Source organism: Dermochelys coriacea, chromosome 5, assembly GCF_009764565.3.
Source record: "Dermochelys coriacea isolate rDerCor1 chromosome 5, rDerCor1.pri.v4, whole genome shotgun sequence".
Lineage (NCBI taxonomy): Eukaryota > Metazoa > Chordata > Testudines > Dermochelyidae > Dermochelys > Dermochelys coriacea.
In genome coordinates this window covers 13,624,359-13,646,672 of record NC_050072.1, presented here as the reverse complement: position 1 = coordinate 13,646,672, position 22,314 = coordinate 13,624,359, and the positions used below count along the sequence as shown (strand labels likewise).

Sequence of the window (22,314 nt, the reverse complement as noted above, 5' to 3'; positions counted from 1 at the left end):
GAGAAAGCGGTTCTGGGAATTAGTGTTGGGAGGACATACCATTACCATTTCTTTAAGGGACCAGAAGCCTTGCAGAGTGGGTGGGACAAGGAACTCCTCTCTCCCAGCTAACTGGAATGATCCTTAGGAAGGGGATCAGCATATATACTGCCTCTTTCACAGCAGAAGGCCTGCCTGCTGAACCTGAGGACTAATTGGGGAAAAGGAGCACCTGGGTAAGGCTCTACAGCTGGCCTAAGCTATAACCACAGCTCCAAGAAGGGAGCTGGGGAATTCCTGCTTGGGAGAAACCATCTGAAGTACAAACCCAACTCTAGGAAAGAGCGCCTTCTGAATAGAGGCAAGAAAACCTATCAAGACTCTTATATGGAGCCAGAGTGTGCATGAATTTCCAGCAACTAAAGAAGTGATTTAATAAATCAGAACTCCACAAAGTGGGTATGTGCTCTGAACTAATCCAGCCTGGGTAACTGACTGGAAGAGAGAGTACTTGCACAGCCCCCTAACACGTCATATCTCGGGTGGTACAGCAGGATTCCACATTTGATAATAACCAATGCTGCAGTGATATACTTGCTGTTGTGTTGCTTCGTGCTGTATATCCAAGGGTTAAGTGCACATCATCCTCCAAACTCATCCCACCCATGTATTCTCAGAGACTGAATTAAAGAGTGCAGTTTCACACACAAGACCATCCAGCACATAAGGAGGTAAAGTGGATTGTGCAGCAGCATGAAAACACTGAATTATTATTACTGAACAATTGTATTGTGGTAGTACTTAGAGACCTCAACCAGTTTGGAGCCCCACTATGTTAGGCACCATACAAACACAGAGTAATGGAACAAATTAAATAAAGAAAAGGCCAGCACAATGTAATAACCAACTCTGAGCCAGATTTATGTGGCTTGTCAGCTGGTCAGTTTTATTCCATCCAACGTGTATAACAACGTATTTTTATTTTTGCTATGGGCGTTGTGTAGTTAGAGTTGCAAAGTCAAAGAGCTCCCTCCTTACCCATAGCAGCTTCATCGTCAGGTGGCCCCTCATACAGAAGTTCACAATGATATTTCTGTGCCTTTACAGGGGAAGGCAGGTGCATGGTGATCATCTGAAGCAAGGCATCTCCAGCAGGCAGCCAGTGGTGCATCACAGCCTGAGAAACACAAATGTTGCATCCTCTCTGAAACTTTACTTGAGGTGATAAACATAACAACTGACCCCAGAAATAACTAATGCCCTTCTACACACTAGCCAAAAACAGAGTTGGGGAAATACCAGGACAATTAATCAAAGCTCTCCTGGGACCATTTAAAAGTTCAAAAGACTTTAATCTAATTAAGCAGTTATTACACTCATTGCCAGTTTTTTTTCTTTTTTAATGAAAATAATTAACATTTGAATTATTCAAGTGGAGCATTCTGAAAACTCATTTTTCAAGCTGGTGTACTACATTTCAGGAGGAAGCTATGCTTCGGGCCACATTAAACTCTGAAGCTGTGAATGGAAGCAGCAGTTTTAATGTTTATTGACAAACCATGCATATAACTAACTTTTCTATAGTTTTGCCATCAAATATAACTAATCAGTTGTGGAAAATTGTAGAAAGGAGACCCAATTACACCATTATTCATGACATTTCTATGAGTTATTAATTCTGTGCTCTACAGTAGTAATTGCAGCTCTTTGTGACGGCTGGCTCTGCACAGCCACACTACCCGCCTGCCTTTCCCTATTCCATGGAGTCTTATACCCTTAAGGATTCTGGGGTTTAGGAGAATAACTGAGATAAAGCTTCTTACAGCCTCTGCTCTGACCACTAAGTGCTGCAAAACGGTACCTGTGAGGTCCCAATAGTCACTGCTTTTCTAGACATTTCTCAAAGCTCAGTGGACATGTCAGCACACCCCATATGTGGGAATGTGCACAGGCAACTTTGAAAAAGTTATAGTTCTCAAGGCAACCGATGCAAAATATATATACACGTTGCATTAGCAGTTTTCTTCAGTTATTTATTTATTGCTTATCTGAATGTGTAATCTAAGTTCTCTCCCTCTTAACCAATATGCCTCTGTTTGGTTGTGCAGTATCAGACTCAAATCCTGTTCTCATATCTCAATAGCTAACACTTCCAGATAATTTATTGTGAACTGTGGCATTCTAGATACACAAGGTTGTCTTTGTTTGCCTCCTATGATTAGTTGATAAACTTTGAGATTTGCAACTGACAAGTAAGGTAGGTCCTTCTAAGGCCCATAAAGTATTCTAGAAGGCTGTGCTGCGTAGCAAAAATAGAAGGGGACCAGCAGCAAATGTTGCAACTCCATTAATCCTGACTTGTTGGGTTAAAGGAAAAAAGTCAAACTGAATTATTGCATTAAATCTTTTTAAAATACCTTCAGAAGTGGTTTGCCTTCTTTGTCTCCATCTTCAGCATCCAGCTTGATGTTAAGTTTCTCTATCAGCTTGGCTGTCTATTCCTTGTTAAAGTTCATAATAGCATCAAAGATCTACAGAAAAAAGTTGGTAAAAGATTTACCATTATACATCTTAAATCTGTTCCAACATATTGCTGTAAACAGTGGATCTGTAACATGCAGATTGAAAATGTCCTCACAGTCTCCAAATTTAGGTTTTTAGTTAATAATTCTTTGTTCTGTCTAAAAAACAAAATTCATGATTTCCAGCAAAGATCTGAAAGATGACAGTCACACCAAATGTATTTTCTAAACCCAAGGAAAGATAATTCCTAAACCTTTGATTTGGATAACACCAAAATAATTTCTTTTGTCTATTAAAACAAATTCACTGCACTAACAATTTTTTTTAATAGAGAACAACAAGACCTGTGCCACATTCCATTCCTCTTTCAGACTTTGTGCTGTTGTATGTAGTTTACCTAGATCATAAATTCTGGAAGGCAGGGACTGCACACATGGTGTGTGCTGTACAAATAACCAGCTTATGGAGCCCAGGTTTGGTGAATGAGCCTCTGTCTTTTTCTAGGCTGAATCCTACACTTATACCACTGGATGAAAATGCCAGTTGAGGCAGCTACAGATTAACTTTTTGTTTTACCTTAAAGATGGGATCCAGAATGAGCTGGCAGAACGTCCGTGGCAATTTCTTTCCATCTGGGCTGGTGGCTGATTTGCTGAATTTTCCGGTTGCTGGATCAAAATATCTAAATAAAAAGTTGAAGGAAGAGGCGAATTAAGAATTATTTGGGCCCTGGGCACAAAGAACATTTGGACCTCCCACACTCCAGGGGCCTAAAGGCACCAGAACTGGGTGGGCCAGGGTGGCCATGGCCTGCCCACTTCTTGACATGGATGTAGTAGACTTGGGCAACGCGCCCCGGGGAGTGGGGACACGGGCTGGGGGCTGCTCTCAGGTACCCCAGCCCCTGCCCAAGGTAGGTGGAAGGTCTGGGGCTCCCCACAGCGACCCAAGCTCCCTTGGTGGCTCTTACCACAGCCCAGCTCCAACTTCCGGCTGGGCCAATGGGTGGGGCCCCATGGGAGAAGAAAAGGAGTAGAGGTAGAGCTACCATTCTGGCACCAGTGGCCCCACCCCCACTTTTACACAGGTGTGGTTATATGTTCGGCTACGTGTGTGTGTTCTCCCTGTGTGGTGCCCCAGCTCTGCGCAGACATCCGGCACAGCAGACCTTGAGCGAACGGCCCAATGATTACAAGATCAGTTAAGGTACGAAGGCACCAGGCCAGGTTTACTGTCAACAAAGCACGGTAATAGCTCCTGGCAAACTTGACGAGAATACTAAGACATGCCTGTGACAATGGACATAGCTCAGTGAATGGCGGAACTTTCCATTCCCCCCTCGGCTGGACAAAAGTACTCCCTCTGAGATACATCTTTATACCCTGATACAAACAAGTTTGTAGTGCCTCTGACATAGTTAGTTACTGCCCCCTGACATGGCTATTACCCATCACCTTGTTGGTTCAATTACATGTACATACAAGTACATGTTGGTTCAATTAAAACATCTCTATTACATACAGTCATCCTAGCCTTATCCTTAAGAAGGGGCCAGTGTGTTCCTGTTATCTTTGGGGAATGTTTATATACCATCCTTAATATTGGGATGTTCTGGTACCACCTAATATCGGAATATGTTTGCATAAGTACTCCATGTCTTAGGAATGTGTACTTCTGCATTATTAGCCCTGTTCTTGCCAAATTTTGTAAGCAGGTCTTGCCTCATACCAGGCCTCTAATACAAGGGCTTATGTCTCAGGCTCTCTTCCTACTACAACAGGTTCCAGTGCCCCTCTGGAGGGCCCCAGATAGGCCAGGGCCCTTGAACATGAGCTCCATGGGCCCATGCGTTAATCCGCCACTGGTTTAAGGTGCTTTACTCATCTGGTTTGAACCTTAGAGGAAAAGTATTTGAAGAGATGATAATCATCCATGGTTTGAAAACTTTTCAAGATTTCTACTGATCAATCACTTTCTGAGAACAAGACTGTGCTTCAGTGTGGAACACCTTGAATTATGTACGGGGCACTAAAATAGTAGGAAAAGGAGAGATTCCTACTTGGAACATTTCAGAACTGTTACATTCATAGGGAGAAGAGTTAGTTGCTTTGGATAAAAGAAGTACAGGAAGCAAGTGTTTTTGTTTTGTAAGAGATACCCATGCACTGGGATTAGATTTGTGTTTTCAATCACCAGAATTGATCTAGTGGCTTGAGCAAAGAATTGGGTGCCAGGAACTCCTGAATTCTAATCTCAGGTCTACCTAAAATACCTTTTGTTATCTTGGCTAAATCACCTCAACTCTATGCTAAATATTCCCATAAACTTGCTTATCTCAAATTCATAGTCAATTCTGGTCAATTTCATGGTCATACAATTGAAAAAATTGTAAATTTCATTATTTCAGCTTTTTAAATTTGAAATTTCAGGATTTTGTAATTGTAGGGATCCTGACCCAAAAAGGAGTTGTGGAGGAGTCACAGTACTGTACACTTACTTCTGTGCTGCTGCTAGCGGTGGTGCTGCCTTCAGAGCTGGGCAGCTGGAGAGCAGCGTCTGCTGGCCAGGAGCCCAGCTCTGAAGGCAGAGCTGCCGCCAGCAGCAGTGTAGAAGTAAGGACGGCATGGTATGGTATTGCCACCCATACTTCTGCGCTGCTGCATACAGAGATGGACCCTCAGTCAGCAGCAGCAGCTCTGAAGGCAGTGCAGAAGTAAGGGTGGCAATACTGCAACACCCCTAAAATACACTTGTGACCTCCCTGCAACTCTCTCTTGGGTCAGGACCCACAATTTGAGAAACCCTGGTCTCCCCAATGAAGTCTGTATAGTATAGGGTAAAAACATAAAAGACTAGATTTCACGGCAGGAGACCAGATTTCACGGTCCATGATGTGTTTTCCATGGCTGTGAATTTGGTATAGCCCTAGTCATGGAGTAATATTAGATTTTATTTAACATCTGTAAAGCACTTTGCACTTTTGCACCATAGTGCCTTTCACCTGAAAATTTCTTTCTAAGCATTAATACATCTTCTAATAATTAGCCTGTAACTTCCAAACAATGCAGTTATAATTCATCTGTGCATAATCATTCCTCCTGCTATAAGGCATGGTCCAAATGTAACCCCAGAACTTGATATTACTGAAGTCAGCCATTTTGTGTGTCCAGCCACTTACAGCTGAAAACCAAATACCACATAGCTAGAAATAATTTTAGGGCTCTGAAAGGCAAGGCCAAACAGCTGCATGATTGCAGTTTTGCTAATCAGAATCGGAGGATGGGACAAAACGGTAACATATCATGAAAATGAAAGGAATGGTTGGACAGCCAACGTTGGTTTTAAGTGCTCCTGACATATAAATTTTATTGTTGTTATAACTAGAAATACCAGAAATGCTTTAATAAGAAATAATGAGTAGTTTGCTAAAATTAAGAAAATTGGCGACCCACTAGGAGTCACTATGAGTTATGCTTTGTTTAAGTTAGCTATAAAAAATTAAGCAAAAGAATACACTTTGGAACAGTCCAAGGAAGCTTTTCTTCAGGCAAGGAGTTGACACCTAAACTCCCCAACAGCTGGACAAAAGGAGGCCCCCCCGGAAGCCTAGCTGTTGATCATGTGAAACCATTTCAAACATTGGGTAACTATAATATTTGGGATACTCTGAACCTACCGTTACAGCATATATATGTGTGGGTTTAACACCTGAGAAAAAAGCACTCTGGTTTGTACCAATCATTTAGCAGACAGAGGAACTGTATCCCCATTGATTTATTCCTGACACTGCCTGGAGAGAAATATTTAAGTTACCACTGCTTTGGGTTCCGAAAACCCTGGGTAACACAAAGCCCTCTGAATTCAATAGAAAGACTGCAACTGATTTCAGTGGACTTTGGATTAGGCCCATAATCTAACTTGCTGCACATTCATTTTATCCACATATTGTAATAAAAGCAAATTCCATTCTAAAGTTCTGGCAACAATCCAGTCTCTCTCTCTCTCCCACCCCACCATGGTTTATGCCATCAGAATCCCCCTCTGGAATATTTGTATCACATACGTGTAGTATTCCTAATAGTTTTATATATACACACACACACATGCACATAGACATATTGTTGAGCCATACATGTTAACTATGTCTAGTTCTTCAGGCTGCTCATTAACATTTATTTTTTGTAAAGGCATAAGCTACTTCTCCACAAACTGTCTGGATTAAATATATATACTGGAACAGGGTGTCTTGCCCAGGGGCAGGAGAGCCTGGGGCTAAGCCAGCCCTGATTACAAGATCAGCCCCACCTAAGAGAAATCAGGGGACTTCTATATAAAGTCAGCAGGCAACTCCTGGAGATGGTGGACGAGAGAGCAACTGAGACTGCTAGAGGCAGGAAGCCTGATACTAAGCCAAGGAAGTTCAGGAGAAAGCTTTCAAGGCAAGGAGAGATCCTGCCCAAGAAGCAGGGGACAGATAGCAAAGGCCTACCTGAAATGGCCTGCAGAGAAGGACAGACTCCAGGCAGGAGGTAATGGGAAGCAGACAGAATCCTCAGGAAGGATGGAGCTGTGCCTAGCTGAAACTGGGGTCAAGACAGTGAGAGTCTGTGTTCTGTTTTCAAATACACTGTGGTATTTTGGACTACTGAAAGAAAGAGACTGTACTGGGGTTGGGGCCTGGAGGGCCAGTGAGTACCCTGTGGAGTAAATAAATGGGACCCCTTGTGGGGACTGGTTGAACTATAAATAGGGGTCCACTTAAATTGTGGAGTAATCACACATTTTTGCAAGTTGGTCATGGCATAAATAGCAAATTTCATGGATGCATTCATACCATGCTCCCCTTACTTCTGGGCTGCTGCTGGTGGCAGTGCTGCCTTCAGAGTTGGACACCCAGCCAGCAGCTGCTGCTTTCTGGCCACCCAGCTCTGAAGGCAGTGCAGAAGTAAGGGTGGCAATACCGCAACCCCCTGACAAGAGGCTTGTGACCCCCTTTTGGTCAGGAGCCCCAGTTTGAGAAACGCTGTATACTTTTGTATACTTTTACAGTACAGGGTAAAAGTACCCAAAAGATCAGATTTCATGGTTTTTGACACATTTTTCATGACTGAATTTGATAGGGTCCTAAATATGAGTTCTTAAACCAAGCCACTGTGCTAAAGATGTATACTTCATTAAGATATTCCTGAACAGCCTATCGCTGTGGTATCTAAACATGTGCCTATGTATACATGTGTATTTCATCACTCACTTTTCTCCCCAAAGTTTTTTCATCATATCTTCTACTTTCTTTGAATGTTCGGCCGGAGGGAGTTGTGCTTTTTCACCTTTGGCAGCAAATTTGGCCACATACATCTCAGCAAACTGCTTCAAAGTAAATGCCCAGCCATGTAAACCAGAGCCAAACCCAACAGTACCAATAAGGGGATCAATCTAAAAACAGAATGATAGTTAATGCCTGTGACAAGACACTTTGCTTTCAGTGGGATGTAGCATGTGATCCCACTGTGTGTAGCATGCTACATCCATGTGACTGAGGCTCCCAAAATATTCCGCAGTCTTGACAAAACTGGTCTTGTTGGATCTTACTTTGAAACAAGAGTTCTATTTTGTCCCATTTTGCTAAGCCAATTATACCCAAAGAGTTTTGATTATATTTTTACAAAGATATCTATAGCAAAAAGCTTGTTTAAAGCCTTCCAAATATTTCCATGAATTTCTGTGAATTTTTGATATTGAATTACCTCTGGAAGTTGAAACCTGGGTGCCTAAACTTGGGCAAAGTGGTCTGATTTTTAGTGGCTGGGTATCTGCAGCTCCACTAAACCCCAATGTGGAAGAGCCTAGAATACAATCCTAGTTAATAAGTCCTTGTTCTAACCTCCAGACCATGATATAGTAGGTTGCGACAGAGGCCATTGGGTGGTTCAGTACTCTCTGCAGTAGCTCTTGTCAGGCCTGACGTACTTACTACACCTAACACACTGTTACCTTTTAGATACAGATTATGATGTTGTGTTCAGTACTCTTTGCAGCAGCTCTTGTCAGGCCTGACATACTTACTACACCTAACACACTTACCTTTTAGATATAGATTATGATGTTGTGTAAGATATCAGTGCAAAACTAATAACTCACTGATCATTAACATTCTTGCATGATATAGGTACCTGGTGCATAGAAAGTTATGAATATATGCTAGAGTTATGTGTTTGGAAAGCAGTGCATATGCCCAGTCTGCTCTAATAGAACAGTGTATTTGTTTGTCTGACCAGCCTGGCTGTCAGACAGAGCCAATGAAGGTGCATTTATTCAAAAGGTAAACAAAACCATTAAGCTAACAAGGGGAGGAGATAATGTCTCAATTATCACCAGTTGGGGAGGAATCAGCATGAAGTCTTCACCAGACAACATGGCGTCCCTTCCTAGAAGGAGAAAAGGATCTTTATCTGAGAATACATTTCAATGGTTTACTGGACTATAGAGACAGGAAGTCTGAATCTCAAACGATAAGTAATTTAATCAACTGACTATATACAGACGTTCCCCAACTTACGCAAGTGTTCCGTTCCGGAACGCGTTGCGTAACTCGAATTTTTCATAAGTCTGAAATGTATCTCCGACCATTACACAAAAAACCCCCCAAACTCCTCCTATTTCTAGCTTACAGAACTTTTTCCATAAATGCAGATTTGCGTAAGTCAGGTTAGTGTAACCGGGGAACGTCTGTACAATATTGCTGTATTATAATAAGTGTCTCAAGAAAGGTCTCCTCTTATTAATCACCAGGGTGTCAACTTTCATATAATTGTGAAATGTAAGTATTAACACTGCATGGAGGAGTTATGAATACTCATTATGGTTTAAAATTTTGACAAAAACAGGTTTTCTCCCAGATAGGCTTGAAGGCAGCTATCTACCTGTCACTGCTGAAATTAAGCAAGGTGTGACCAAATATAATGAAAGCCTCATTTACATACAAATAAGCAGGAGGATGGGAACTCCACAGTTAGGGAAGAACAACATGAGGTTATCCTGAGTCTGGAGACAAAACAGTGAGTTGGGGAAGCTATAAGGGGAGAAAAAGATGCCATCTTGGCTTCCATCACTGCACAGATACAAAGGGACAGAGCTCTTGCAAGCTCAGAAAGATGGGTCCTTTAACCAAGGGGTTGAAGACTCTAGGAACTGAATATAGGTGAGAAATCTGCTTAGGCAAAGACCCTTACTGAGAAAGACAAGGGGAACTAGCACCTTGTACTTCTGTGGAAGGTCTTGACTGAAAGTCAGCTGTGGCTGGAAAGAAAAAAAAAAAGTAAGCAAGCTACCTGGAACAAAGGCTATAGCTTGTTGAATTAAGTCTTAGCCACTAGAAAGCATATTTTACTTTTCTTTGCTTGTAACCATTTTGATTTTATCCCTTATATTTGAATTCAACACCTCCATTTTGATTAAATAAATTTGTCTTACCTTTTAGTCTAAAATCTAAATCAACCCCATACTGTATTTGACTTGATGTGATTATTAACTTCAGTTACAGCAACAAGCTGCTATGCTTTTGACTCTTTAAAGGAGCAATGAACCTTATTATGCCTCCAAATATTCCAGGAGAGGGCTGGACATTTCAGGGCACACACTTTTGGGGAAATTAAGGCCTGGGGGTGTGTTGGGTCACCCTGCAAGTAGTAACCCAGGCTGGTGGAGACCACGGTGCGGCTGTTGTGTTGTAAGCAGACTGGTAGGAGCAGAGTACTGTACAAGGGCTGCAGAGCACACAGATATTCAGGAAACTGCATGTTTGCTGGCTGTTGGTGTGCAAGCTGTGAACCATAGCAGCAGAGCATTTAAGGCACCTACAGTTGCAGGGCAGAAGAAGATACCACCTCTCATTGGTCTGAACCCCAAAATGTGACATGAGTATTGTAGTTTTATCAGTTAGCTGCATGACAAGTTAGTTCTTTGAGGTAACAATTTTCAAAGTTGGCGGCTTCTAAAATTAAATATGGATTTAGAAGCTAAACTTTAGGAATCCAGGTCTGAAATGTGTGGCTATAAAGAACTAGTTTGTCTCAGAACTAATGTATGAAACTGATTACACAATACTTACGACAGCATGATCTAGTGATTAGAACACAGGACTAATAGTCAGGATTATATTTTAAACTCTTCCATACCAACTGTAACCTTGGGCAAGTCGCATCATTTCTCCATGACTTGCTATTCCTAAGTGCAAAATGGGAATAATACTCGTACATCTATGTCAAGCACCAGATAGCCTTGAATTAAAGCTGTTCTATGTATAACATATTATTACTGTGTCAATGGTTTTAGCGCCCAATAGCCTAATTAGGTCGATCAGAGGACAGCAAATCCAGTTCGTGTGCCACAAAAATATTGTAAACTTTTAATACCTGCTGCTATCTGATAATTTTGAAGGGCTTCACGTATAATTGTTAAAGGAGCCTCACAGGATCACTGTGAGGTAGTGAAATATTGTTATCCTCAGATGGGGAAACAGAAGCACAGCAAAGGAAGTGACTTGCACAGTCTCATAAACGAGTTAAATAGCAAAATCAACAAAAGAATCCAAATCTCCTAACTTCTGGTCCTTGGTGTGAACCCCAAGGCTATGCCTATGTCTACACCTTATTCTTCTCTCAAAGGCAGAAGAAATGCTGACTCTGAAATGCTTTAAAATTCACATTTTAATGTCAAAACCTGCATTCAGGAGTATCTACATTTTTCTCCTCTTCTTCAAGCTGTCTTTCCTTCTGTTGCTCCATCTACTCCCCACTATCTCTCTGACACCCTCCTGCTACCTTTTCTCCCCCTTCAGCTCCTGATTTCTAGTTGCTTCCTTTCTCAACTGGTTGCCCTCTCTCATATATTTCCTGTTCTGCATGAGGATGAAGCAATACAAGTGGCAGGGGGCTGATCAGAGGTATCTTCAGGTGCTAGGCCAGAGGATCTTGAGTTCAAGAAACTGCCAGCTTCCACTGTGGAAATATTTTAATTCATTCTCCTATACAGAATCTACAAACATGTTTGCGACAGGATCCTGGTAAGGAAGTGTGAACTACCACAAAAGCTTCTGGATATATTAATTCTTGGTATCATTTAAAGCAAAAACTTGAGTTTTCTTTACCATAATATTACCCATCGGTCCAGTTTCACCTTCTCCATAGGTGGAAACGATGACATTGACACTTTCCACAATACGCTAGAAGGTCTGATAAAGTTCCTCTGGTTCTAGCTGTAACTCCAACAGAGCACGATCTATCTTGTTCATCATCAGTACTGGCTTGATGCGTTCAGCAACTGCTTGACGCAGAACAGTTTCTGTTTGAACACACACCCCTAAGAGGAAAAAAAGTCAATGGTTCAGATTCTTCAGTCTGCTAAGGCCACTTTATGCTATATAAACTGGCCAGAGAATCCCAGCACAAAATTCCTTGTGTAGCCTCAGTGCTTCTTGCAATCGGCAGGGACAGCCTGCAGCTATTATTCCAGTCCATAAACTGGGATAGCAATTGTAAAAGGCTGGAGGAAGAAATGGGGAGTTTGAGCAGCAGCCTTGCATTCTGATGCTGGGTTGGAGAATGGATTTCACTTCCCCAGCCACTCTACGCTTCAACCACAGAACCTGAATGGTCAGATTCATCCCTCATGGTGTGAACAGGAGAACATGCTAGGGACTAAGACCCACCATCAATTCACTTTCAGTCTAGTTCCAAACTGAAACTAAACCTTCAAAGCAAGAAGGCCTGTGCATTAAGTCACCCACCAGTTTTTTTTACTGATGTAGCAAAATCTTTTAATTAAAGCACACTCACCTGAAACAGTCAACAACTACAAGAGCACCATCAGTGACATGAAGAGCTGCTGTAACTTCAGAGGAGAAATCTACATGTCCAGGGGAGTCTATTAAATTAATAAGAAAACCCAAACCATCTTTGCCCTCTTTGATAAAGGCTAAGTCATTGTCCGAGAGTTCATAGTACAAAGAGAGTGCCCTACAAGAGAGACCATTTTATTTTAGTAATTTTAAACCTATATTATGGAATCTCCTGTAGCTCCTCTGTAAAAAACAGTCATCATGATGTACATAAACTAAAGGAAAATGAAAGAGGAACTACTCAACGCTATTTTTGGGCTCATAAAATTCTTGGGATCCAACATTTTGCTCTGGCTGTAAGGAATTTCTGTTTTGATTCAAGGCCAACATAGCAGAATAGTTGTCATGCTATAACACTGTAGTCTTGGCCCAAATCACTTGCTCTATAAACTTATTTTCAACTGGTTGACACTGCTGCATGGAGTCATACGTCACATGTCAAGATGCTATTCTCAATCATCACAAATGGCCAGATTCTGCCACTTCTGGTCAATGAGTCGTATCTTACTTTGCTGCAAGTAATCCTGTTAAGATCAAAGGAATTACTCAGAATAAGGTACTGCTCATTATGAGTAAAAGTGTCAGAATCTGGCCCAGAGCAAGTAGGAGAGACCACTACATTCTGTTTATAAGATGAACCCTGATATCGTCTATTTTACAAAAGTATTTGTTACAAAAATAACTCTAATATAATTAGCACTACCTACAAGTTATCTACAAACTAAAATAATTTTAAAACATTCATATTAGATTCTTAAAACTAAAAGCCATCAAAGTATTTCAATTTATATTCTACGTGCACAAGTGAAGAAAAATGGCAAATTTAATACTTAAAAAGAATGAAATGTCAATTAGTGAGTTTCATTTTAAATGTGTGCTGTTTCAAGTAACAAATAGAAAATATTATATTAGGAGAAGAGTGTACCCATAAGAATCCACTTGATGATTTAGCACTTTAAAAAATAAAGATCATCACATCTGTATGGAGGATATAATATGTATTCTCAATTCAAGAAGCATAGCTGCGGGACATATTGGCTCAAAAGAAACAAGTGGAACAGCAAATAATTAACAAAGAAGATATCCCCATCTATCCTGTAAATAAAAGGTCCTAGCATTGATGTAGCAATGTTTTGATAGTGCTATATTCATTTTATTAATTCAACTGACTAACATTTGTATCTTCTGTAGGTAAGGAATTCTGAAAATAATCACTACTGTGCTGTCAGCAAAGTATGGTGATACAGTCATCAGACAGCATGGCCTATTAACATTAATTTTATTAACAATAACATTAATCCATGTATGAATATTCTCATAAAAATCTGTGTGTGGGGGGTTGTGAGGAGGCAGTTTTACAGTGTTGCATTACAAGATTCAGACAAAGGTTAAAAATAACTTTATGGTACTTACGTAGACTTGATTGTGATACATCTTTCTTGTTCATCTTTCCGCGTGTCTGTGAATCATGTTTCACCAGTTTTGGCTGAAGCAATGATACCTGCTTTAGATACCAAAGAGTCTGTCAGTGTCGATTTGCCATGATCAACATGAGCAATCACAGACATGTTCCTGATATTGGACTTTTTGTCCATGATTGCTCGGATCTGGTCTACAGTGAAATTCACCTGAGGTGTGGAAAGAACCAGTGTTATAGATGACTTCTATAGGATAGTACTGTATTTTATACTTCAGTGACATCTGAAACAAATTACATATACATTTCCCCTCACGAAAATTGCCTATTTTGTATTATTGTTAATTGTGACATTTTAAATCATCATCATTAGGCTTCAGAGTTCAAATACAAGAGAGCTGAATGGAGTAGTTCCTAACTCTCTGAGCTATTGTTACAGATATCACAGCATTGAGATATACTCAATTCACATTTTGCAGATAGTTTTTGTTACTATAAAGGCTAGAAACTTCATTTTAAAAATTACTTAGATTTCACAACACAAATTGGCAACTTCTTAAAAAAATGTATCCACTTGCTGAGGCAGCATAAGCTGGCCCAATGTGACCCCTTCCTATTTCTCACAAGTCAGGAGATACAGAGTTAAGGTGGAACACGTGTGTGGCTATAGATAAGTAACAAACAAAAGTGTTATGAGATGTGCTCTTACTAATTAAACCCTTTCCTTCTATATTTGTAAATACCCTTAGTTGCATGTCATAGGAATCTAGGCTAGGCCTACATTAAGCCACTTTATTAATTTATGTAAATATTGTTTGTTTATTTCCTTGAACTTTGTGATTTATTTTCTCAAGAACATACCTGGTTTGCCGCTTCCCCCTCCCCCCCCACACACAATGCTTGTATAAGTAGAAAGTTATTTCTACACATACACATGCAAACAATGTATAGTATACTCCCATTTATCCAAAGGGCCTGGGGGACATCCAAAGCTTTTGGATAACTGGGAATTCAGATAAGCAGAAGTTCTAGTAACTAACATGGGGATGCACATGGATTCAGATAACCAGGATTTTCAGACAAAGGGAATTTGGATACCTACAATTATACTATATTTGTTTTGATTATTTATTTTTTGAAATAAGGCTCAGAGTCACACTATCTGTTTAGGCCATGTCTACACTACTGAACTTACAGCAGCACAGTTCTCCTGTCGACATAATAAAACCACCTAAACAAGAGGCAGTAGCTATGTTGGCAGAAGCACTGTGCACACAAGTGCTTATGTTGGCAAAACTTATGTTGCTTAGGTGGGGGAGTTCTTTCATACCCCTGAATGACACAAGTTTTGCCAACATAAGTAGTAGTGTAGACAGGGCCTTAAATTTTCTGTATTCTTTGCTTTAACACAGTTGCTTTCCATGCAGCTGTTTAGTTTTTCAATATTAGTTGTCAGCTTGAATGAAAGTATTACAGTTCACACACTTCTTTCACAGGACTGGGTGTTCTCTAAAAGGTGTCAAAGCTGTTCCTATAATTTGAGTTACACTGATATGAGTGAGAAGATTTGTACATTGCAGATTTGAAATGCCATGCATTTCCAACATCACTATTTATATTACAGTAGCAACCTAAGGCCCAACCAGGAAGGGGGCTTTGTATTAAGTGTTGTAAAAACGTATAGGAAGATACAATCTCTATCCCAAAGAGATCTGAAAAGACGAAAAACAGATGTAGGACAAGCTCTTCAGGGCACGGACTGTCTTTGTTATATATTTGTACAATCCTAGCACAATTGAGCCCCAGTCCCTTATTGGGGCCTCAGATGCTACTGCAATGCTAATAATTAATAATGGCACAAGAAAGGCATACAGCATACAAGCAAAGTGATCCAGTTAATCCCACACACATGGAATATAAGTTCTAAGGATTTGTCTGCTTTTTCATTTTTAATATTTTATATTACTATTGCTTTTGGGGGAGTGGTTGAAGGGGTAAAGAAGGGGGTACGTAAACAGTAGAGAGAAAAAGAGGAGAGTGGTAGATGGGAAAGGAGATAAACACAACAGCAGAAGAGTGAAGTTAGGCAGGGTCAGGGTGGGATGAAGAGGACCAACAACCAATGGAAGTCGGGGAAAAATTCCAGGGGAGTTGCTAGTGTAGTTCCACTGAAGTCACTGAGTGGAGAAGCAGGCTTCCAGATGTCAAGCTTCAGAGTTGAGCGAATATTGGTGTCAGAAGACCTGGGAGGCTCCTCCTGGCTTCTGTCTTCCATGGGGAGGAGAGGCCACTGGTCCAATAACCAAGGCAGTTCCCTCTGTTTCAAGTGTGTCCGTTCGTAGAAGGTGGAACATAAGAGAAGTGGAAAGCCCTGACTTGAACTCTGTGGCCTTGGCTGTGGTTGGCGCTAACTAGTTTAGGAAAGTAGCCCCAAGGGTCTGGAGACTTCCATAGTTTGTCCATTACAAGCTTTCTCACTACTGCTCAATATGTGGAGAAAGTAAGACGGAGGCTGCTGGTCATGCTTCCCTGGGCAGACCCCTCTAAGTCCTTCTAAAACTTGCAGCGAAGACTAGCTTCTCATAAGCCGAAGAATACATTACTATGTTTCTATGTATCATTGCAATCAGTGATAGTAATGCATTTATGGTAATATAAGCACAACTGATTACATTCTCATTTTCTTAAAATTGGCCTAGGAAGGATTTTAGAAAACAAAGAAATTAAAATTGTGCCTTTTTTGCTTACAATGTATAAAGGTAGCCTGCAGTAGGGTTACACTGGCAAAATCAACAAACCTGGAGTGAATCTGGTCCTAAACTTCAGCTATATAAGTCAAACCAACAAAGTTAGATATACAGGACAGGAAGAGGGACTTATAAATCAGCAGCATAAAGACGAAAGTAGAAATTACAAAAGCAGATGAGAATATCCAGGAATAAAATCTAGAGAGAGAAGAGAAAGGAGCAGAAGACAGAACCACCCTGTAGGGTTCCCATAGAGAGCTTTCTCAGGACAATCTACAGAATGGTTTGCAGACAATTTAAGTTATGACATGTCTAGATGGTTTAGGAGACAAACATTCCTTTCCACTATCTCCAGAGGATCAAAGAATTCTGGAATTAAATGTTTATTTCCAAATATGACCAACTGTTATAAATTACATCTTTAAAAAGAGACTTAACATACAACTACAAACATCCCGTATAAGCTTCTATAAATGTTCTGGACATGAAAGAGGCAGAGGCACCAAATTCCCCAGTTCCCAGGGGGTGCTTGACCCCCCCGGTCTGACCCAGGCCCTGCCCTCACTCCACCCCTTCCCCCACCCTGACCGCCTCTTCCCGCCCCACCCCGTTCCACCCACTCCCCCTGCCTCTTCCTGCTCCTGCCCCTCCCCCCCAGCACCTCCCACTCAATAAAGTCTTCTGTTTCTTCAGTTCAATTTCAGCATGAACTGCGGGGTTCGGCACCAGTGCTGCCTCTTTAGCAAAATAAGTGTAAATGGGTCTTCTCTTCTGAACATGAGCTGGAGCACCCATAGGCAATTCAGGCTTCTTGGTGTCTGTGGGCATCTTGTAAAAGAATATGGCTGTTGTGTCTAGGCTCCCGATTCAAAGTCGCAGTTGGAAAAAATACGTGGCTTTGAACACATGGTCAAATGCTCACTGGCTAGAGTTTTTCAAATAATCCACTCCGCAACAGCCCATTTCTGAAAGGCTCTTGTTTTAAAATCTTGTCATGAAAGGACTGGTTCAAAAAGTGCATTCTGTGATGTAGCTTTAAAACAGCTTTTGATTGGTCCACCAAGAAGCGGGGATAGCTCCCAAGGTTCGTCTCCCAGAACAGCTATCATTTCACTACCAGCAGTTGCTGGGGTAGGATGTTTCACTCTGCATTTGTTCAGTAACACAGACTCTCTTACTACATAATTTTTTTTAGTCTCTAAATACTTTTTTCTTTGCCTTGTGCTTATTTTTCCTCTCTTTCTAGTCTTTAAAATCATCTCTCCTTACTAAACCTAACCAATCTTTCTTCTGTTTAATAATCTTTCTTTCCTTTTTTCCTCTAAACCAGGGGTGGGCAAACTTTTTGGCCCGAGGGCCACATCTGCGTGGGGAAATTGCATGCAGGGCCATGAATGGGCCATGAATGTGGGGCTGGGGCAGGGGCAGGGAGTTGAGGTGTGGGAAGGAGTGCGGAGTGTGAGAGTGGGTGCGGTATGCAGGAAGGGGCTCAGGGCAAGGGGTTGGGGCACAGGAGGGGTGTGGGGTGTATGGGGGGCTCAGGGCAGGGGGTTGGAGTGCAGGAGAGGTGTGGCATGGGGCTCAGGGCAAGGGGTTGGGGTGCGGGATGCAGGAGGGGTTCAGGGTGCAGGCTCTGGCCTGGCGCCACTTACCTGGAGTGGCTCCGCGGTGGCAGCGGTGCACACTAAGGCCAGGGCAGGCTTCCTGCCAGCCCTGACCACACGCTGCTCACAGAAGCGGCCAGCACCACGTCCCTGCGGCCCCTGGGGGAGGGAGCAGGATAGAGCTCCGTGCGCTGCCCTCACCTGTGGATACCTCCCCCGAAGCTCCCATTGGCCGCGGTTCCCAGTTTCTGGCCAATGGGAGCTGTGGGGGGCGGTGCCTGCAGGCGAGGGCAGTGTGCAGAGCCCTCCCCCAGGGGCTATTGGGACATGATGCCAGCTGCTTCTGGGAGCAGTACGGGACCTGCGGCACTACGGGAGTGGCAATCCCGCAGGTTGGATCCAAAGCCCTGATGGCCCAGATCCAGCCCGTGGGCCGTAGTTTGCCCAACCCTACTCTAAACCTAACCAAAACTTTATTTTTTAAAAAAACTAATTTCCTTTAAGCTCTCTCACTCTATTCTTTCAACACTTTTCCTTTAAATAATCAACCAAATGCATCAAAGCACAATCACGCAACATTCCCGACCAAACATAAAAAATAAGAAAAAAAAATTTCAAAATGGCCGACGGCTCCAAACTTCGACACCAAGGGAAATGGAAACTGAGGGCGGGACATAAGCCCAAAATGGGGCATGGAAACCTGTCAAAAATACATGGTGATGAATGCTATCGAGCCATATACTAGTCACATTCCTCCCAAATTGTGTCCCAAAAGCCCCAACTAAAACCTTACTCAACTATAAAAACCTCTAAAACCCCTCCTGACAAATTCTATGTTACAGTAACATATTCCTCATACAAAAATTTTTGGCATAAAGAAAACTGGAAATATGGACACAGCATAAAAAGTGTCATTCTTTATATTCAATTAATTTACAGGATTTTGTTTTACATTTAAACAAAGCTGCTGCTGAATTTCCAGTATGCTGCACCAGACTGCTGTAGAAAAGAATCCTGCCACAAAACGTAGGTCCAGCTTGCAACAGAATAGATGGGGCTTAATAGTATGGAGACAGGGCAGGTAAAAAGGCAATCCAAAAATGTAGAGTATTTTTCTCCCTTCCACAAGTAAAATACAGCAGATTTTCAACAAAACCCAGAAATTTTACAGCCACAATTGTGGGAAAGCAGAATCACTCCTGGACAATTACATGAATCATCTTGGCTGCACATACTGCAGCAGTACTTCTGACCGGCTCTCAGCAGCACCAGGACATGGGAGAATCAACCTCCCTCCCCCCATAACAAGCTTCCCGCTCTTCTCTTGGAAGTGTTTAGATCCCCACTGTAAGGCAGGGAGGAATGACCTACAACTCAGTTTCAAGTCAGGAACAGACAGCGACATAAAGTAAATATGTACACACCTCATCTAAACTTATCGGTGATGTAGACACAAGTAAGGGAGGTATAAGTCAGTAAAAGGTGTACATATTGTCACGTCCCCCAAAAGTTACAGAAATAGAAGGACTGAACTGTGATATCTTAACAACATTAAAGAAAAGAGCAAAATGGTGATGGCATTTATTTATCACAGAACCAGGCTCATTACAGACTGATCCCTATGATAAAAATATTCAGCAGAGATGAGATACATTATTAACAGCCAGTGCTATTTAAAGTAAGAGGGCTGGCTTGCCAACAAAATAAACACAATAAATTAAAAACAACAACAACCCAGCAATGTCTCCAATTTCCTAGGAAAACCCAGATGATCTGACTCAGGCACAACAGATCTGAGCAGGTATAACAAGGATGTGTACTGGTTTCAGAGTAGCAGCCGTGTTAGTCTGTATTCGCAAAAAGAAAAGGAGGACTTGTGGCACCTTTGTGTACTGACACACCCCAAACCCCTTTCAGATCTTGTCTCAAATGGTGGGGTACCTTTTACCTCCCTTATCTGTCCATGTTTCTAAACCCCTCTCTACCTGCGCCAGCCATTATTTAACTTCAGAACCGTAGGGGGAACTTGTGGCTCAAGGAAGGATGGGCAAAAGGTACAACACAAAACAAAGTCCTGGCGTGTGTCACAATCTCCAGCACCCTCTAAAAACCAGAGCAGTATTTCTCGCCACTGCCTGAGTCACATGCCTGCCACCTGTATGGAAACAAGCGGGATTATCAGGGGGTCCGAAAGAGAACCCGGAAGTGAGGTGGAGCAGTAGCACCGTATAAACAGCCCCAATCTGGAGTCAGGGGCAGTTCGGAGCATTGTGACGCCCGCAGAAGCAGCAGGCAGGCTCAAAGCAGCTGTTTGGGAAGGTCCCCACCCTGTAGAGCTCCCAGCCCACTCTGAGGCTCCAGCAGCCCCGGGGTGGGCTCTCAGGGGGGCTGATGCCTCTCGGGGGGACCGCAGGGGGACTCCGCAGCCCACCAGGCCCCGCCCGCCCCGGACAGACCCATCCCGGGTGTCAGGGACCCTGCCGGAAAAATGGCCGCCCCCCGCGCCCAGCCTCGGCTGCCCTCTCCTTACGCCCCGGAGCAGACGGAGGGGGCTGGCCCGGCTCGGGGAGGCACGGCGGGCTGCCGCCTGGGGGGGCACTCACCATGGCGGCAGATAGCTCCGATGCTTCCCCAGCCCCCGGCTGCCGCTGCGCTTCGGGAGCTTCCACCCCAGCTGAGACTGAGCCAGGAGGAGATGGGCCCAGAGCAGGGAGATTCGGGAGCGGGCGACACAGCCGCGCGCGAGCACCCGCCTTCCGCGCGGGGCCCAGGACTGCTCCAGCTGCCCCCTCGCCCAGTGCCGGCGTCCCCTGGTAGCAGACGTGCTGGGGATGAAGGAGCACCCCGCCTCGAAGCGGTTCCCGTCAGATACAGGAGGGTTACTTTGGTTCAGGGGTTTTAGCATCCCCCAAATGGTTCCCACGGTACTGCCCAGTACCCAGCGATTCCACCTTCCCCGGTTCCCTGCCGTGCCAGTCCCCCGTCCCCTTCCGATGCCAGCTCCCCACCGGTACCTAGCGATTCCACCTTCCCCAGTTCCCCTCCCGTGCCAGTCCCACATCCCCTCCCGCGCCAGCGCCCCTGGTACCCAATGATTCCACCTTCCCCGGTTCCCCTCCTGTGCCAGTCCCACGTCCCCTCCCGCGCCAGCTCCCCTGCTACCCAATGATTCCACCTTCCCCAGTTCCCCTCCCTTGCCAGTTCCCTGTCCCCTCCCATGCCAGCTCCCCCCCAGTACCCAGCGATTCCACCTTCCCCAGTTCCCCTCCCATGCCAGTCCCCCATCCCCTGTCCCCTCCCATGCCAGCTCCCCCCGGTACCCAGCGATTCCACCTTCCCCAGTTCCCCTCCCGTGCCAGTCCCATATCCCCTGTCCCCTCCCATGCCAGCTCCCCCCAGTACCCAGTGATTCCACCTTCCCCGGTTCCCCTCCCATGCCAGTCCCCCATCCCCTGTCCCCTCCCATGCCAGCTCCCCCCGGTACCCAGCGATTCCATCTTCCCCTGTTTCCCCTCCCATGCCAGCTCCCCAGGTTCCCCTCTCGTGCCAGTTCCCCACGGTACCCAGTGATTCCACTTCCCCCGGTTCCCCTACTGTGCCAGTTCCCCCTGTCCCCTCCCATGCCAGGTCCCCCCGGTACCCAGCGATTCCACCTTCCCCAGTTCCCCTCCCGTACCAGTCCCACGTCCCCTGTCCCCTCCCATGCCAGCTCCCCCCAGTACCCAGTGATTCCACCTTCCCCGGTTCCCCTCCCATGCCAGTCCCCCATCCCCTCCCGTGCCAGCTCCCCCCGGTACCCAGCGATTCCATCTTCCCCTGTTTCCCCTCCCATGCCAGCTCCCCGGGTTCCCCTCTCATGCCAGTTCCCCATGGTACCCAGTGATTCCACTTCCCCCGGTTCCCCTACTGTGCCAGTTCCCCCTGTCCCCTTCCATGCCAGTTCCCCCTGGTACCAAGCGATTCCACCTTCCCACAGTTCCCATCTCGTGCCAGCTTCCCCACCATTCCCTCCCATGCCAGCTCTCCCGGTACCCTGCTATTCCACTCTCCTCCTGCCCTCTGCCCATGCCAACTTTGCCCCAGTACACAGCTATTCCACTTCTCTCCATCCCCCTCCCATGCCAGCTTCCCCCCCAATTCCCTTCCATA

General features: G+C 44.0%; 1 pseudogene; it reads right to left on the bottom strand.

Annotated features, from left to right (window-relative positions):
- LOC122460167 overlaps positions 1–20,900 on the bottom strand; it is a 33,681-nt pseudogene extending 12,781 nt beyond the window's left edge.
- Positions 20,901–22,314: the final 1,414 nt, after the last annotated feature.